This window comes from Schistocerca gregaria, chromosome X, assembly GCF_023897955.1.
Source record: "Schistocerca gregaria isolate iqSchGreg1 chromosome X, iqSchGreg1.2, whole genome shotgun sequence".
Classification (NCBI taxonomy): domain Eukaryota; kingdom Metazoa; phylum Arthropoda; class Insecta; order Orthoptera; family Acrididae; genus Schistocerca; species Schistocerca gregaria.
Genome location: NC_064931.1, coordinates 303864351 through 303883211, shown reverse-complemented (window position 1 = coordinate 303883211; position 18861 = coordinate 303864351). Strand labels below are relative to the sequence as shown.

The window sequence follows — 18861 nt, the reverse complement described above, 5'->3', positions numbered from 1 at the left end:
GTCATGCAGGCTAAGCAAATATTTCGTGACTGACGGAAACTAGCAGTCATTCCTGACTATGCATAATGAGATTGATATACCTCGGTTTTAGACAGTATCAGTTAGAAAATATCAACTTTCAATTACATAACGTAAACATTTTTAACCGACGGGAATTCCTACCCAGCTCATATTATCCCTGTTAACGAACTACTAGAGATGTCAAATATTGCTTCTTCACAAGTAACTTACTTGAAATGCCTTGAGTTAAAGCTTTGTGTTGGGCAGGGATTCGAACCCAGAACCTAATCAGATTGTTATCGAAGCACAATCAACTGTGCATATCGGATTTTCTCGGCAGTAGCTAGTTGTTTTAACTGAAATGACGAGACGAAAGATTAATTTTTTCCTTCCCAGGATTCCAACCCGACATCTATCGCTGTTATATTCTAGAGAAAACGAACGTTAAATATGGGTTTGTTACACCAACAGCGACATGTGAACACGTCTGAACTAGAAATAATATGACGAAAAAACCGAGAGAGGTGGCGCAGTGCCTAGCACACTGGACTCGTATTCGGGAGAACGACGGTTCAATGCCGCGACCGGCCATCCTGATTTAGGTTTTCCGTGATTTCCCTAAATCGCTCCAGACAAATGCCGGGATGGTTCCTTTGAAAGGGCACGGCCGACTTCCTTCCTCTTCCTTCCCTAATCCGATGAGACCGATGACCTACCTGTCTGGTCTCCTTCCCTAAAAACAGCCCTACCCAATACGACGAAGAGTTCAGTGCTGACTGGGAATCGAACTCCACACATATCGTTGTTGACTACACACAAAGAGACGTTAGCTACCGAATTTTTCTCAACCAGCAGCTCTGAATAACATCGTTGGACTTACAGTGATCTCGCAAATAGTTCTATGTCTCACTGAGAGTCAGAAACGTCAGATATGGTTAGTCTTGACAACGAATGAAAATACATTAAAAATCAAAATTATTATCCACCAGCAGATAGGTGTTCTCATGCTGGAGCTTGATAATACATAATGAAAAACTTAGTGCTGGGCCAGGATTCGAACCCCTTCACGCGCAATATGTGGAGATGTTGAAGAATATGCAGTTTTGAACAAACAGCAACTTATAGTCGAGCTGTATTGTCACGAAGGGATCATATTCCGCGTTAAGAGTGGTCTGAGTTGCATTCTCAGTTCAGAAACAATTTCATCGACATACAGAAGCTCAAATAGAAGATGGAGTAAGTGTCCTGTGACCCTACATAGCGTTTGTTTTGTCACTAGAAATAAAAAACTAGTATAATAAAGGTTATTGGTGATAGAGTTTCTAAATGTCGCCACTCCTGACTTTATTGTGGTTCAACCTAACGTCTACTTGGTAGAGAAGGAATATTATGACTAATGTGAATTTCAGACCAAAATGCCATTCTTCACGTGGCGTAGCCAGAAGAGAATAGAACCTGTCTCTCCCTATCAAAAATCATCAGCACAAGATGGAATCGAACCCAGACCATAAGCATATGAAACCATTATCAATCCAACAGACCACCGAATCCTCTACTCATAACGCCTTTGCGCCACACTGGATAAGAATCCTGACACACAGGCTCCCTGTAGTGGTTTGCGGCATGTTCAGTACATACATGTACTCGGTTGATCGAATCACTATGAACTAACTGCCTCAGATACCCAGTGCATACATTCGACTCTGTTTTGTAATCACCGAAATAAAATCACGTAACTGCCCCCTACACAGAACTGCCAACAGTGTAGGACGCAGAAATTTAAATAGGAAGTGTTCCTTTCCACTTGAGCTACCCTATTCCGCTATCTGTTTGTTGAAAAGGTCTTGCAGTGCCAATGAAAAGCTGTAATTATCTGTCTCTCAGAAGTCTAGATCCGGTCATATGCATTATCTCACAGCACAGTGGAATGCGGAAGTTCTGGACGAATTGTTACTGACTTCTGGAGATACTGTACCTACGTGTCAGGTAGTGTCGTAATGGTAAGTGTCGTGCACCGTAGATAACATGTCGCGAGTACAAGAACATTCACTGCTACGTTTTTTAAAACGGAATTCTGCTGAAGTTATCAATGTAATGGAACTTTGAACACAGTTCCCTTCACTTCTTAACCCAAAATAGTCACATGCGGAAAAAGGACTAACATCTGCGATATTTTGTTCTTTTCAGGTTTAATAGACGGCCTGGGTGCAGATGCATCTCGAAACTTTTGTATTATACATGGGGAGAGCGCATCGTGCCAAAATACATCAGAAATGTATTTTCTACATTAGCTGTCATGTGGGAGTGGCATTTTAGTCTTCTTCAAACCTTGTTTGAAAGCTTTAACTCAGAACTAGTTTTCTACATGCATGTAAGCAATAAACTGGATGTGCATTGTCACCCTCTTATAGATAATATCAGAGAATTCGCATATATCGTTGATGATTAATTTCTCTCTCATCTTTACTACTATTTTAACAACACTAAAAAAAACCTTACAAATATTGTGCATTGTGCTATAAAAATGAAATAAAACTACCCATGATAACCTTACGACGAAAGTCTGTTTTAATAAAACTGAGTATCTGTACACAAGTGTGCCTCTATTGGTTCGAATAAGAAAAACACTACTCACTTAGATTTCGATTGAGTCTGTGCTTAATTGGTATGCTGTATCATAGTCAAGAGGTATGCAAATGTGGCATTTCAAAAATAAAGTTATGTATTCCTAGAATCCCAAAATTTGCTCGTCAGCAGCGGAAAGAGGCGTTACCTGTAGTGCAGCATTGTAAGTTTTTCACCATTGCACTATGAGCCGAAAGTATTTTCTTGCGATTTCCTTGCCGATTTTTGATCTGACTGCTTGTAGCTCTTTCACAAAAGGGATAAAAACGCTGCTCTCAGCGAGACTGGAACCGCGAACCATAGCAGACGCTTCTTCACAGGTTAGCACATAGCCACAGAGCTAGCGAAGAAGTATGTACTTTGTTTTCGTCTTAAGAGGCCAATAGTGGCTAAAACTCGTAAACAGCTGTTTAAAGGACGAGATCAGTTGCGATTTCCACTTGCATCGACTTTCCTGGGCCGAAAACCGTATATTTTCAATCTTTTGTTTCACTTCAATCGATAATAACTCAGATTATTCAATGGAAATGACAAAAAAAAATCAATTGAACTTTGAGGCTTAATTCCGTGGACACCAGGAAGTAACTCGTCGATCAAAGAGTTGCCAAACATTAATCTTTCATTAAAATGACACATTCCACATGATTACAAAATGTCGTATTCATGATCTATGGAACAAGTATTAATTTAATCTAATCTAATCCAATCTAATCATGTTATACTGCTAACTAACCATGAAGAGTCATGAATTACCGAAATTTTCGCCAATATCAGTAAACAAATCTAAACTTGAAAATAGAAAACGACAGTTTTTGTAATAAACTGGGATTCCTATGAAGACTCTATCGTCCCTGTTAACTAACGATTAAAGATGTCTGATATACCTCCATTCTGAAGTAAGAAGGTTCAAATTGTTCCAATGGCTCTGAGCACTACGAGACTTTACTTCAGAGGTCATCAGTCGCCTAGAACTTAGAACTAATTAAACCTAACTAACCTAAGGACATCACAGACATCCATGCCCGAGTCAGGATTCAAACCTGCGTCCATAGCGGATGCTCGGTTCAGACTGTAGCGCCTAGAACAGCAAGGCCACTCCGGCCGGCTGAAGTAAGAAGGTGTGCATGCATTTAAAGATGAAGCGCATGATGTGAAGTTCCGTGACAGTGTTACCGAACCCAACACGTAATCTAATGGTTAACTAAGTAAAATCAAATGTTACTTATCGGTTTTTCTTACCAGCTGCTAGGTGTTTGAATCTAAAACAAGGATACAAATGTTTGTGCATGAGCGACAATCGAACCGCACACCTACCGTCCTTCTTTATCATCAACGAATATAGCTTAAGTATCAATTGCTTACTCACCAACAGTAAGATGTATGCGTGTTTGACCAGAAATAACGACATCCATTGCGATTGTTGACAACACATGAACAGACATTAAAAATGCACGTTAATTTTCACTTGCAGGCCGGTGTGCACGTGATACGGTTTGAAATGAAGTTATGAATATTTTTGTACTGGCTCTGGATTCGGACCGACATACTTACCTTTGGAGGAGACCTAGAGAAGAATGAGAAAAGGAAGGAAATGATTGAACTATACAGTTCCAAGAGATTCAGAACCTTGAAAGAGGAGATAAGAATTCGAATCCCAGTCCAGCACCATATATTTCAACGACTCTAGTTCAATCAAGTACAAGTAAAATAAGAGCTCTGTTCCTTTAAATGGCTACCGGTTCATAAAATAAAATAAAATTTTCTAATGTAAGTAAGTTCACTGGCGACAGTGTTTCAGTTTACCATGCCTTTCGCCTATGTTGCGTACCTAATGGCGAGTTAATGACACTAATTTTGTTATTTTTGCAGAAGCATTTGCTTTTGTTTATAGCTTCTCCGAGCGTATCCATTCTCATTCTTACCCCATGTATTGCCTCATCTACAGAACGGTATCTTTCAATAATTGCGGAAACAAATCTGTTTCGAAATGTGAGTACTTGTTGTTATTTAGAGACCCATCAACAAAACATGGGCAGATGATACGATTTTTAAACGCTCCTACAACACGCTGACAGACAAATGTTGTTGTTTATTGACATCACTCAAAAGGTGTGAATTTTTAAGTAACCAGTAGTGCATATTGAGAAAACTGTTTTGCCCATGGTTTGAAAATTTAAATAAAATGCTGCACAGAAACGTTGCTTTCCTTTCCATTTATTGTAAATATAAATCAGAGAACTGTAACCAACTCTGAAATTTATTGAAACTGTTGACGTAAAGGATGAAATTAGTTGGAATTTTGTATTGGCAGATCATTTTGTTGATGATCTCACTCACACTTTCAAACTGGCTCGTACTGATATGTGGACTATATGTTATAAATATTCCATCGAGCTGCTTCGCCTAAACAATGCACGGTGGTCGGGAAATAACTTTCAGGAGTAAACCAAGTGAAGGAAAGTCGGAACTTAGGATACTCCATATTTTCACTGGGCTTGGTCAAGGGCACTTCTTAATTAATGGCGTCGAGAGGATGTAGTATCTCGTTTCCTGTTCGTATTTGCCAGGGAGAGCCGAAAGGAACCCCACTCGGCTGCTTGCTTTGACAAGTGACCGTTCCGGCCACAGGCAGTTTTCGGAGAGCGATTATTTTTAAGTTAATTATTGAAAAATCTGGAATTGTAAGAGGAACTTCCATCTGAAAATTATATAAATTTTTGGTTGGCGTCTTTCTGTACACATCAAAAGGACAACCTGTTTATAGGTGAGAACAGCCCCTTTAGAGAACATTCAGGTATGCCAGACGCTATTTCGCTTCCAAGGATGCCTTCCCATTAATAGTATCATACTGTGTTCTCTTTGCTAGGAAGTATTCAGTACAATCACGTATCTATTCACATTTTTTCGAATACAAATATTTAGTTTACTAGGTGAACTTTAGGAACTGTATCGGAGGTTTTCTGGATGTCAATAAATCTGAGTGTGGCTGTCTACCACCATGAGGATACCAAGAGTAATCAGGCTTCCACACGATCATAAACCATGTTACATGCACAAGATATTTCTCATTACGTGGTCATTGTTAATATCTCATAATCGGTTGAAGTTATGGAAAATGTTCTTTCGACTAAGGTAGTATTGAAAGAAGCGCTATGCTACTACATGATTAATAATTTTAATATTTGAAGCATAGAGAAATACAACCAAATATTGTTCGTTAAAGATACCGAGTATTAGTTTTGATACTATGCGATTGCATTTGGAGGGGATATTACAGAAATATATTTGTTAAAAAAACTTTGCCTTTTTTTTCCAAGATAATCAGAATAAAGGCAAAGTGAAGGTGGAACCAATTTTCTATCTCGTTATCCTACGTTTATATTACAACGGTGGTGAATGTGTACTTTGTGACCATTTTTAACATACGTCGTATCATTAAATTAAATTCTTATAGAGTTATCGAATGCTGACGGAAATAACATCTTGCATTTAAAGAGATGATATTTTATTCTGCATCTAAACAGGTTAGTAGACTCCGAGTGTCAATCACATACTAACATACTCAGCCCATCAATACTTCTAATTTGGCACAGTCTTTGTAATTTACTTCAGAATAACAGCAGAATTCTTTTATTTTTTTAAAGAATAACACAGTTTTTTATTCCATCCATTTTACAATGGGAATATCTCTACTGACATCTACGTCGACGGGTCATTTAAGTATAACCTTAGACAGTTCTTTGACGTGTGTCTCCTATTGCAGGATGATGATAAGAGTGCTAACAGTTTCATCAGTGATCAGATGATGAATTTGTAGATACTGACTGCGGAATGTAATGAGAGAACCCACTGTAATGTCAGGAAGAAGAGAATATGCGTAGGCATGTATCCTTAATCTCCCACAGCTTTTGTAATTTACTTCATAATAATGACAGGATATCTTTCTTCAAAAAATAACAGAGCTTATTTCTTATTCCATCCACTTCTCAATGGGAATATTTCCACTAACGTCGACATTGATGGGTCGTTAAAGCATTACCTTAGATCGTTCCCTGGCGTGTGTCTCCCGATGATGAGAGTACAAACAAAGTTATCTGAGATCAGGTGGTGAATCTATAAATACTAACTGTGGAATGTAGTCAGAGAATGTATTGTAGGGAGAAGAGAGTATGAGTATGTAACCTCTTTTTCTGTAACCTTAATATTGCTATTATTAATCATTTGTAATTACTACAAGTTTGTGGACGTTGTATCGCCCAGGACTAAAAGTATTCTGGTGCCTGTCAATGAAATTTCATTTTCATTCGGATGATCTGCCTGCACTGCCTTCTGCCACAATTTTCTGTTCACGACACTCTTGGTGAGAGGCAATGACGATCAGAGATTACACTGACCGTGCTTTTCGTTAGGTCAGACGAAGTGATTTCCAAGTCACGTGTGAAACACAATCATTACAAGAAGAAATATTAATTTGTAACTGGTTAACAATTTGAGATCCTTACAAAAAGAATATTAAAAGAGACATAAATACCAACAAAACAAACATATTAGTACCAATGTGATAACGTATTTAAAAGGGATGATAATGTAAGAAATGTGTAGCGTTTACTAAACAAAAAAAGGAATATGTCAACAAAAAGGTGACAAAAATGGTAATGCTTGTGAAATGTGCATTCAGACAACGGCAAACAATAATCAGAAACAGACAAGGAAACCCGTAAGCAAAAGAACTCCACTTCATTATTTTAATAAAAGAATTGTATTGGAATCTCAAATAGGACAAACTATAAGTAACGTCTATTTCCAAAGTGAAACGTAATGCTTATGGTGACGGCGAAATGTATTTAAGATAGTATCAGCGTGAATGTAGCACAAGTATTTCGAGTAAGATGAAATCTGAATCTCCGTCTTATGGAAGATGTGCGGACTATTTTACAACCGGGGTACTTAAAACCTGGTACTCCTATGTCCATACAGTCCAAACAGGTTGCATAATCTCGGTTTATGACTTTCGGCGACCTTAGGTCGGCCATCCGAAGAGATGTGCACGGTTCCTACCACAAGGGAAACCTCCAACGCTCACCTGTAAACTGAATAACATTATGCCTATCCAGATTACACAAAATCTATCAGACATTATTGTTATTACTGTCATTAACATTAACAAATCAATTTAATTCACTGTGAATCGAATCAGTGGAGACGAAGTTAACAAAATGATATGGTGTGATATGATATCGGTGACACTCTTTCAGAAATGCTGAAACTCCATTGTAGTGAATACGAATGCATATACAATTAATTACTTACGTCCTCAGTAATTCCATTTACGCATTACAGAGAAGTCAATGGAAGTGATGTTTAGACTGAAGAAAAATTTTCACCCTTGGACTTCACAGAGGGATTCCTTGCGAATTAGCAATACAAAAATGTCGCTAACAGAATTCCTTCCCTGGCATGTTTTTGGTAAAAAATGGAAATCAAAGAACGGTAATTTGCCAAATATATAATCCCATTAGGGACAGGAATCTTAAATCAATACAGTGTGTGAGCATTATTTACTCAGTGCACTGCGTAAATTTCTGCGTGAGAGTATTCGACATACAGAGTTCGATTCCAGGTCAAGGTTCAATTTTTCTTTTTTTATGATGGATATGAGATTGTGTAACTCAAAACAAGGCCAGCGCACCGTGTAGCAGTCAGAATAACGAATGTGTGGAGAGCCGATGCTGCAAATAACTTGGCACACCCGAGAAGCTATTGCTTCACCTCGCCAGAGCGAGAACTGTGAATCGCTAACTCCGCAACGTGACCTCTCTTCTCTCTTAGGAAGGATCAAAAAGTCGTTCGGACAATGCAGCAGGGTCTTACAAAGGCAAGTAGTTGTTCCATAGGAAGACCTACCAGCTCGTTGACATGATGGAAAACCACCAAGCTGGACTGCTGAAAGCCACTGTTGTGACACAAAGATGCGGCGAAGAGCGCTGATGACACAGAAACCAAGGACAGACATAATATCATTTCCTCAGACAGATGGTAGGAAACACTCAGGCTGGAAAGCCCAATTGCTATTCAGTTACAGTGAGTCCACTACGATGGTGCTTATGAAGTGCCCCCTACCATTCGCCAGATGACATCTGCCTTCAAGACTGCTTCCTATTTGTCCTACATGACCCAGTCACTGTAAGTTTCCAACATTTCATCCAGTGATGTGAAGTCTTCGGTACTTCTTCCCTACAACCATGAGAGTCCCGACTCTTACATTTCCAATGCTAATCTATGTGGCGATGTTAAACATAGTTACTACACTCAGTAGAAGCGATCAGATGTAACACATCAGCAACCTTCTAAAACATTATAAATTCGCTACTGGCGACAACATGCCTTTTACGAAAGATTCAGTGTTCAGAGCAGACACTCGAAGCTACCTCCCTGGGCCGCTGGATCATCTTTCTCTCTGAACTCAAATGGTTGCATCTGCTGTTGCAAGAGCAGCACAGACATGGACTTCCATTTCATCATCAGCGGAATATTTTAAACGTTATCCTCACGTGCCTCCAGAGGTAAAAATCCGCGGTATTTATATTAAGTGATCGTGAATACCATATATCTGATCCTCCAAGACCAATCGGTTTCTCGTAGAAGGATCTGCTTAAATAACGTCGAAAATTTCTTCCAAAGTGTGCAGGTGCACCATCATGTTGAAAACACAACCTCTGCCAAACGTTGCTTTAGCCTAATGCAAGGCTATTCAAAAAGAAGGAACAGAATTCAAACATATATTGCTTCCAAACTACAAAAGACAGAAACCCAATTCCAACGTTGCTGGAAAGAGAGAAGTTCAAATTTTTATGCATTAAATGTGAGCACCATGTGTTACACGACAAATATCAAAACGATCGTTCATTTTCTGACCCACACGAAGCACCTGGTTATCGAATTCACAGCTTCAATAATGAGATACGGCAGACTTTCAAGAGTGTCAGAAATAAGGGGGATAAAAACGCGGTCTTTTAAGTAATTCCACAGATAAAAGTCACAAGGTGTGAGGTCTGGGATGTTGGATTGGAAGAGGAAGAGCAGAAGATGAAGTTCATCGCCAGTGGCCTTCAAGGTCTCCTGACCTCACGCCTTGTGACTTATGTGTGGGGTTACGTAAAATACCGCGTTTTTGCCGCCCCTGTGGCTGACAATCTTGAAAGTCTGCGACGTCGCATTGTTGAAGCGAGACCAGCTGCTTCGTGTGTATCAGGAAATGAACCACCGTTTTGATATTTGTCGTGTAACACACGGAGCTCACACTGAATGCATAAATACTTGATTTTTTCCCTTTACGGGAACGTTGGAATTGTGTTTCTACCTTTTATACTTTGAAAGCAATACATTTTTTTAAATCTGTTACTTCTTTTTGAATAGCGCTGTTGCTGGTGAGAAATGCTTGCATGACCGCTTTGCGTAATCAATTGGTCTGGTAAGAACTCAAAACTATTTTAATATTCCGGCTCATATGCTGGCGTTAAAGTGAACCGTATAGCCACCGTCTCGAAAGACATGCAGATTAACTTCTCTTCAGTGCGGGGGGCTGTGCATCTTGAAGATATCTTTGCGTGTGTACACTGCTTCATCAGGCGATATTGTAATGCTAACGAAGTCGTCATAGGCTTCCTGTCGTTGCAGCCATTCACAAAACGATCTCCACGGAAGAAAATCTTCATGGTAGTTATGTTACGGTAACGAATAATGATAGAGGTGCTACCCTTCGCCGTTCAGCATCTGAACGACAATGGACTGCGAGATATGCAGCTGCCTTAGTACGTCGCGTACATTTTGCTGGGGTTCTTGGTGTATAACTACAAGAACGGCTTCTTCATTAAAAGTAGTGTGACTTGTCTGTGGACAACTTCTATCCAAGATGGTCGAAGGAAGGAACCTGTCTGTCGGAGGCAGAATTCCAGGAGACGAAACACATTTTTGTCTCGATGCAATCGGCTAGCATACTTAGCAGAATATTCAAGAGCTGCAACACAAGCTATGCTGCCAGATGCACTAAGGACCAAAAGCATGTCGACGTATTCGGAATTTGTAAATGACATACTACTGATTGTACTGTGTTACGAGAAACATGAGGAGAGAGTACGGCATGTACCTGACTGTAGAGTGCAGACGTCAAATAGACCATTAGGTGTGTGTGTGTGTGTGTGTGTGTGTGTGTGTGTGTGTGTGTGTGTATGTGTGTGTGTGTGTGTGTGTGTGTGTGTGTGAATTTCTAAGGAACCAAACTAATGAGGTCATCGGTCCCTAGACTTACACACCACTTAAACTAACTTATACTAAGAACAACACACACACCCATGCCCGAGGAAGGACTCGAACCCCCGGCGGGAGGGGCCATGCAGTTCATGACATGGCGCCTCAAACCACGCGGCCACTCCGCGCGGCTGACCTTTAGGTCGCAGCCCATTCCACGACAAAGTAGACGATGTCAAAATTTTCAGCACATTCGGAGTGCTTTTGGACAAATGGAATGATGATATATTATTTATTTATTTATTTTATATAGCGTATGGCTGTATCACGAATAAATAACGTTGCAATTATCTCAAACTGCAAACTTATATCCAGGCTTCGAATACAGTCTTGTTACTATAGCATAACGTAGTGAGTTCTATCAGGCAAATGCGGACAAGAAGGAGCTAGGTTCGCGTAGGAACATTTCTCACTGTACAGTTAATGATTCGCAGATGGAGTCGCATATTATGATTTCAACCACGATGTGAACAATTCGCTGCTGCGTGTGCGATTCAAGGCTCTAGAAAAACTGCTTTTGTTTTGCATTATTCAACTCAGCACGTGAACAGTAGACGTAACTCTCCATCTTTTCACCGAAGTAAATATTAACAATAATGATAATAATAATAATAATAATAATAATAATCCATAGAGAAGTATACAAAAGGGTGTGCAGTATTCAGACTGATTGCGACAAGAAATAATTAAGTGTAACATGATGATGAGAATAAAATTGTAATAGAGTATGGTAATTATGAGGGCGTGCTAAAAAGTAATTCTTACGAATTTTTTATTCTGTTCTCAATATCAGTTGAGGTATTACATAACTTACGTATTACTCGCTCGACGTTCCCCCTTCTCTGACTCCTGTTGTAACGCTCCTCGCTAGAGGGCTCCGAATTGTAGCGTGCAAGATCACGGTGTGTACCGTAATGACACTGAAGAGCCAAACAAACTGGTACACCTACCTACTGTCGTGTAGGGCCCTCGCAGGTGCAGCAACACGATGTTGCATCGACTCGACTAATGTCCGAAGCAGTGCTGCAGGGAACTGACACCATGAATCCTGCAGGGCTGTCCATAAATCGTAAGAGTACGAGGGGTTGGAACAGCACGTTGCAAGGCATCCCAGATATGTTCAATAATGTTCATGTCTTGGGAGCTTAGAGGCTAGCGGAAGTGTTCCTGGAGCCACTCTGTAGCTATTCGGGAAGTTTGGGGTGTTGCATTGCCCTGCTGGAATTGCCCAAGTCTGTCGGAATGCAGAATGGGCATGAATGGATGCAGGTAGTCAGACAGGATGCTTAGGTACGTGTCACCTATCAGAGTCGTATTTATACGTATCAAGGGTCCCATATCACCCCAACTGCACGCGCCCCACTCTATTACAGAGCGTCCACCAACTTGAACAGTCCCGTGCATCTTGGATTCATGAGTTTGTCTCCATACCCGTACACGCCCATCCGCTCGATACAATTTGAAAAGAGACTCGTCTGACCAGGCAGCATGTTCCCAGTCATCAATAGTCCAATGTCGACGCTGAGGGGCCCAGGCGAGGCGTAAAGCCCATATTGATGATGTTTCGTTGAATGGTTCGCACGATGACGCTTGTTCATGACCCAGCATTGACATCTGCAGTAATTTGCTGAAGGGTTGCACTTCTGTCACGTTGAACGATTTTCTTCAGTCGTCGTTGGTCACGTTCTTGCAGGATATTTTCCAGCCAAAAGCGATGTCGGAGATTTGATGTTTTACCGGATTCCTGATATTCGCGGTACACTCGTGAAATGGTCGCACGGGAAAATCCCCATATCATCGCTACCTCGGAGAAGCTGTGGCACAGCGCTGGTGCGCCTACTATAACATCATGCTCAAACTTACCGAAATCTTGATAACCTACCACTGGAGGAGCAGTAACCAATCTAACAACTGCTCCAGACAGTTGATGTCTTATATAGGCGTTGCCCACCGCAACGCGGAATCCTACCTTTTTACATATCTCTGTATTTGAATACGCATGCCTAAACCAGTTTCTTTGGCGCTTCAGTGTATATCGATGTTTGAGAAACAGCGTTCCATATTTGAGTTTTTCATCGCAGAAAACGTTCCGCCAACTGAAATCCTTTTCCGTCACCATGAGCATACTAGACTACACACGAACGCTGCAACACCTGCAACAATCCGAAACATTGGGTTCACTATCATCCATCATCGTCCATACAGTCCCGACTTGGCCACATCCCATTTCCATCCGTTTCCAGAAATTAAGTAACACCTTCGAGGACTTCACTTTAATAGTGGCGAAGCTGTGCAAACGGAGGTGAGGTCGTGACTCCGTCAAAGATGTAAAACATTCTACACTGACGGTATCAGCAAACTGGTCTCTCGTTGGGAGAAATGTGTTCGTCGCTAGGGTGACGTGTTGTGAAATAATTATGTAGATATGAAGGGTGAAGGTTTATAAAGCTAATAACATTTGTTTTAATTAAAAAATAACGGTTTTCACCTACAAAATCCAGAGGCATTACTTTCCAGCACGCTCTCGTAAATGTGAAGCCGGTTTCTACCCCTAATGGTGACGCAGCGTCGTGAACATGTACTAACATGGAAGTGGCAAGCCGGCCGTGGTGGTCGAGCGGTTCTAGGCGCTTGTCCGGAACTGTGCGACTACTAAGGTCGCAGGTTCGAATCCTGCCTCGGGCATGGATGTGTGTGATGTCCATAGGTTAGTTAGGTTTAAGTAGTTCTAAGTTCTAGGGGACTAATGACCTCAGATGTTAAGTCCAATAGTGCTCAGAGACATTTCAACCAAAGTGGCAAGTATGACATTTGATATTTATCGATGTAAGCATTGCTAGAAGAGCGTACCAGAAACAGGTTTCGAATGTCGTATACGAACTGCTGTGAAAGAAATCACTTAGATGACATGACTATGTGATTTGCATGGTTTAAGGGGAACTACATAAGAGAAGTATGAATTCAGTACTAGACGAGGAATAAGAAAAATTTTTTTTGTATAAAAGTTGTGGTGCGGTGTAATACACGATAAAATGACAGAGTGAATCTTAAACGACAAATTACGTCTTTAGAAATGGAATTGTATAAACGATTGTGCTCTCACTTTCGACTTACTCTTAACCGATGTCTCCATCTGAAGTACTTTAACACAAAACTCCACCCAGTCCTCTAACTACGTAGCATGTTACAAAATCATGAAGGAAGATACTTGTTGTTTTATGTTGTTAGAAGAGCTCACGCTGAGACGCCAGAGGGCATGATTTTCTCTTTCACCATGCATAGCCTTGTGGCACAGCAAGTCACGATTCTTACATATTCCGTCTATAATCTTTTTTGTTATACAATCCAAGAAGTAACAAAACGAAATAGCAGTTTGAATCGGTACTGGAGACGTCTCCATATGGCTTAATGGCTGAAGCGACGTTTACCGATAAACAGGACATTCAAGTTAGGTTCTGCGTCAAGCTGAAGTTTTCGTTTTCAACGATATAATCACTGTGTTATTCAAGTTGTTCGGATACACTCATATAGTGAGGAATGAACGAAAATTTAGGAAGTATGGTGCATCTAAATTGATGTAACAGACATCTAAGATTAAAGGGTGATGGGAAACATTCTGCACAAGGAGGGTTCAGCACGTAATGAAACAAATTCTTTTTACGAGCCTATTTCGGTTGAAAAAAATGCGGAATTTTTTGTGGGGCGTAGTGGAATATTCCTGCTTCAATCTCAATAGTTTCAGGAAGTTCCGATTGGTGGCTGCCGTATACGTAGCCTTCAAGATGGCATCTGTAGCCGATGTCATTGAGTTTCTTTTGGCAGAAAACCAGAGCATCGCAGATATTAATAGGCGCTTGCAGAAGGTCTACAAAGACATGGCAAAAAGCACTGTGAGTCGTTGGGCGAAGCGTCTATCATCATCGCAATAAGTTCGCTCAAACCATCCGATCTCCCGCGTGCTGGCCGGCCGCACATAACTGTAACTACAGCAATGTTGGAACACGCAGACAGTCTCATACGAGGTGATTGACGGATCACATTCAAACACCTGTCTGCTCCAGTGGAGGTTCTGTTAGTAGTGCTGACATACTCGTCCACCAGTTGGGGTAGACAAAGATGAGTGCCGGCCGGAACCCTCGCCAAAGAACAGAAGCCGTGAAGAGCAACGAAAGACCATCCATATGGCATTGCTTACGGTTTACGAGGTTCATTGAGATCATCTTTTGTCGAACGTCGTTATATGCGATGTAACATGGGTTCATCACTTCGAACCGAAAGCAAAACGGAAATCCACGGAGTGGCGCCACACCACTTCTTCTCCATAGAAAAGTTCAAAGCCGCACACTCATTCGGTAAGGTTATGGCGATGATCTTCTGGGACTCTGAAAGGGTTATTTTGTTTGATGACCTCCGTTACGATGCAAATATCCACTCTGAAGCGTATTGTGCTATCGTCAGGGTATTGAAAAAATGACTTTAGCATGTTCGACAATCCTCTTCCATGACAACGCAACGCCTCATACAAGTCTTCGGCCCTGAGAGGAGCCCACAAAGTTTATGTGGACTGTTCTCCCCCACCCACCCTACAGCCCGGATCTCGCACTTTCTATATATTTGGTCCACTGAAGGATGAACTGCGTGAGAAACAGTACTCTGATTGGGGAAGGGAGGGAGGGGAGGGGGTTATTGATGCAGCACGACGCAGGCACCGACGTGGAACAGTAGAATGGCACGCGTACGGGATTATGTCATTTTCTGAAAGTCATGATATATCAAACATCTATCATTTAAATGAGACATATAGTTCCTAATAAACAAGTGTCTGAGTATCAGCCAGTTATACTTACAAATAGCGAACTCATAAACAATTCAGGTTTTAACAGTTAAAGTCCCATAGGCTTTCCAATGTATAAGAACCGACCGACCGAGACGTCATCGCTTATAAGACGTGGCATTGTGGAATAGATGCTAAGTCCCAGTTTATTCTCCAGGCTTATAATTTGTTTGTAGATTGGCATGCGATAGCAACGTTGACGATACACACGTCGGTGAGGCAAATTTGAAATATCATGACTTTCAGAAAATGACATAATCCCGTACGCGTGCTGTAGTCGTACTAGCAGCACGCGCGTACGGGTCTGTAGCGTCAGCCGCCAATCGCTAGACGTACATCTGGTGAATGGGGGCTCAAGGATGCAACAATTAGAAAAAACATCGTGAACATAGTGCCGCGATGGCCGCTGAGCGCCTGCGAGGCTGCATGATGCAACCCGCTTGGGTCGCCCCGCCAGCGGGTACGCGCGCTGATAGTACGACTACGCTATTTTGCTCCCGCTGGCCACCCTGAAAATACCTTATCAGCGTTCGTATGTAATCAAGGTCATGCGCTCACTATATAAGCGGCCAAAGCACAGCAGCGGAACTATTACGCTGTGAGCTATATATCCAACAGCATTGAAGCACTATGCCTCGCCGACGTGTGTATCGTCAACGTCGCCATCGCATGCCAATCTACAAACACGTTATAAGCCTGGAGAATACACTGAGCGCCTGCGAGCAAACAGGAACTCCCAGTAAGGGGGCGTAAGGTCATCGCACTGAATATTATGCTGGAAAACAGGGTTTTGTAGCAAAAAGAGTGGGAATAATATGGTGTATTGAAATTCTGAATAAAACCAAAATGCTTTCAGAAAAAAATATGTTGCGTTACTTATTGAACGCTCCTCGCATTTGTGATGGCACTATTATGTGCCATATATGTATTAAAAATTCAGCCCAGACGCGAGCAGCGTCAGTGACCAGCCATAAACGAATTAAAGAGGGTAAGTGATTTAGCGATTGCTCAGCCCATTAGTATTAAGAATCAACGCCATTCATCCGTGCATCTCCAATCCTGATTAAGTGGATCAGAAAAATCTACCTAACAGCGTTGAGAGCTGCGCCAACGAATTATGGCACTGTCTCCACAAGACAGTAGAAGAGATGGAGCCCATCTTGACACATAGCCAATCAATTTTCGACCAAACTCAAGCAGATTTGTCACAGATGGGTACGAGATGCACATATCAGATGGAGTCCCTGTCATACTCAATGTTGCTGAGATCTGTTGATCTTAGGAGTCACACTACAACCTATAATTTCAGTGGAGTGTTCCTCAACCGTCCCGAACTACCTGTTTTGTTGAAGAACAGGCCGAGTTTAGGGTTCTATAGGCAAACAGAGAGACGTACAAAAGGCTCGCAGCATTTCCCCAGAACTTTTACCGATAAGAGACGGTTGTAGACTTTCCAGGGGTTGGCTAACGAGATACATCGCCTTATTTGTTTTTCGACGAATTCGTAGCCTGCCTCTGGCGTATTACAATGTGCTCCACTGGTCTGTAGAGTAGACGATGCTTTTCCGTCATTAGACCGTTAAGTTAATTTCTGTGCCCTGTGTTTTTTGCCCTGCAAAGATATATGTATAGGGCGAGGGCTCCTGCACAGCACAGCGAAGAGGCGGTATGGCTGCTGACAGATTGCTGTTATCCATCATCCAGTCGGCAACAGATTAGCCGCACTTTGGTCCGTCTATGTGCTGTTATATTCCACGATAGTCGACAGCGATTGATGACTACAGATGTCTCTGGTGGCGGCCGTTTTCTGTTAACTGAGGTAGTCACAGTAAACCATTTACACAATGACACGTAGGTCATGAGGACCTTGCACAGCCTCGGTGATGGAATCTCTACACGTTGACCACCCACGGTTGAACCGCTATCAAATATTCTGATATCACGCTCCTTGTCAAGGTTGTGGAGAGTAAGATATGACGATGTCTCACTCATGTTCTAAAGGGACGATGTAGCTTATAAGTAAATAGTCAAATGCAACATTTATTACTCAGTCATATGCATAATTAAAGTTGGCCGCATGGTATGTGCGAAGGTAATGATGAATAACCTACGCTTCTGTAGTATAACACAGAGCGATACGCATATTAGAAATAGGTGCCTTAACAATTATAGTGTATTTAAAAAAATATTCATCCGGTTTTATGATACTACACTGCGCAACAGAATACTAAAGGATCACTTTGTTAAGCCACGGTATTATTTCCCGTTGCGACACCTAAATTTGAAAGATCCCTAGAATCTTTCTCTGTAAAGATGCAAATGTTTTGCACCCTGCGACTTCACTCTCGGCCTCAGTGACGCTTCAAAGAGCAAGATGTCGACACACCCGAAAGAAAAGGCCGGAGCTCAGAAGTTAGTGTGAGGTGTAAGGTGCGTTAATGATATCACATTGACAACAAATTTCATCACAACTCTACCCAACGGCATCGAGGACGTGTCACACGGTAGGAGAGTTGTCACACCCTCTTACCTGGATTTCACCACTTCTTTTGACGCGTCCGCCATGGAGGTTAACACCGCGACTCCAAGCAGTGAAATCACGCCGTGCGTAGCCGAGAGAAGCGTTTCAGACCCACCACTGTTCAGAACCGACACTAAAAGGTCTCAGCAGGTGGCATAAAGGGCATCTAAGTAACCAGCCCTTGCCTTGAGGCGTTGATTCCCATGTATTTCGCTGTCGAAAACGACTGTGTGGAGTGCAGTGAGCAAAGGTTCTCGATAATCTTTGGTACTGTTGACACTCGACAGACACTTCACCTCTTCTATAATGACATCGCAGGCCAGCAACCCCATTGCATGTGATCGCACCCCTTTCCAGTGCAGTTTGACCACAGTTTTTCTTCGGTGTATGGTGTGAAAGAACAAGGGACCGTTCAGAACCATTCGTCGAAATTTGAAAGCGATCCGAAACAGCAAAGAGTGCTTATCCTTTTTCAGCCCTCCTGCTTTGCGCCATCCTGTGGTGTGATTATGCAGTGCTGCGACATTGACACATGTGTAAGTAAAACGGTGTACGTTTCTCTCAAACTCCACTG

The 18861-nt window shown here is 41.7% G+C and overlaps 1 protein-coding gene across 1 annotated transcript in view; it reads right to left on the bottom strand.

The window, feature by feature from the left end:
* Positions 1 to 18861, bottom strand: part of LOC126298039 (cytosolic carboxypeptidase 6) — a 1900625-nt gene that overhangs the window by 58451 nt on the left and 1823313 nt on the right. The window lies entirely within an intron of this gene.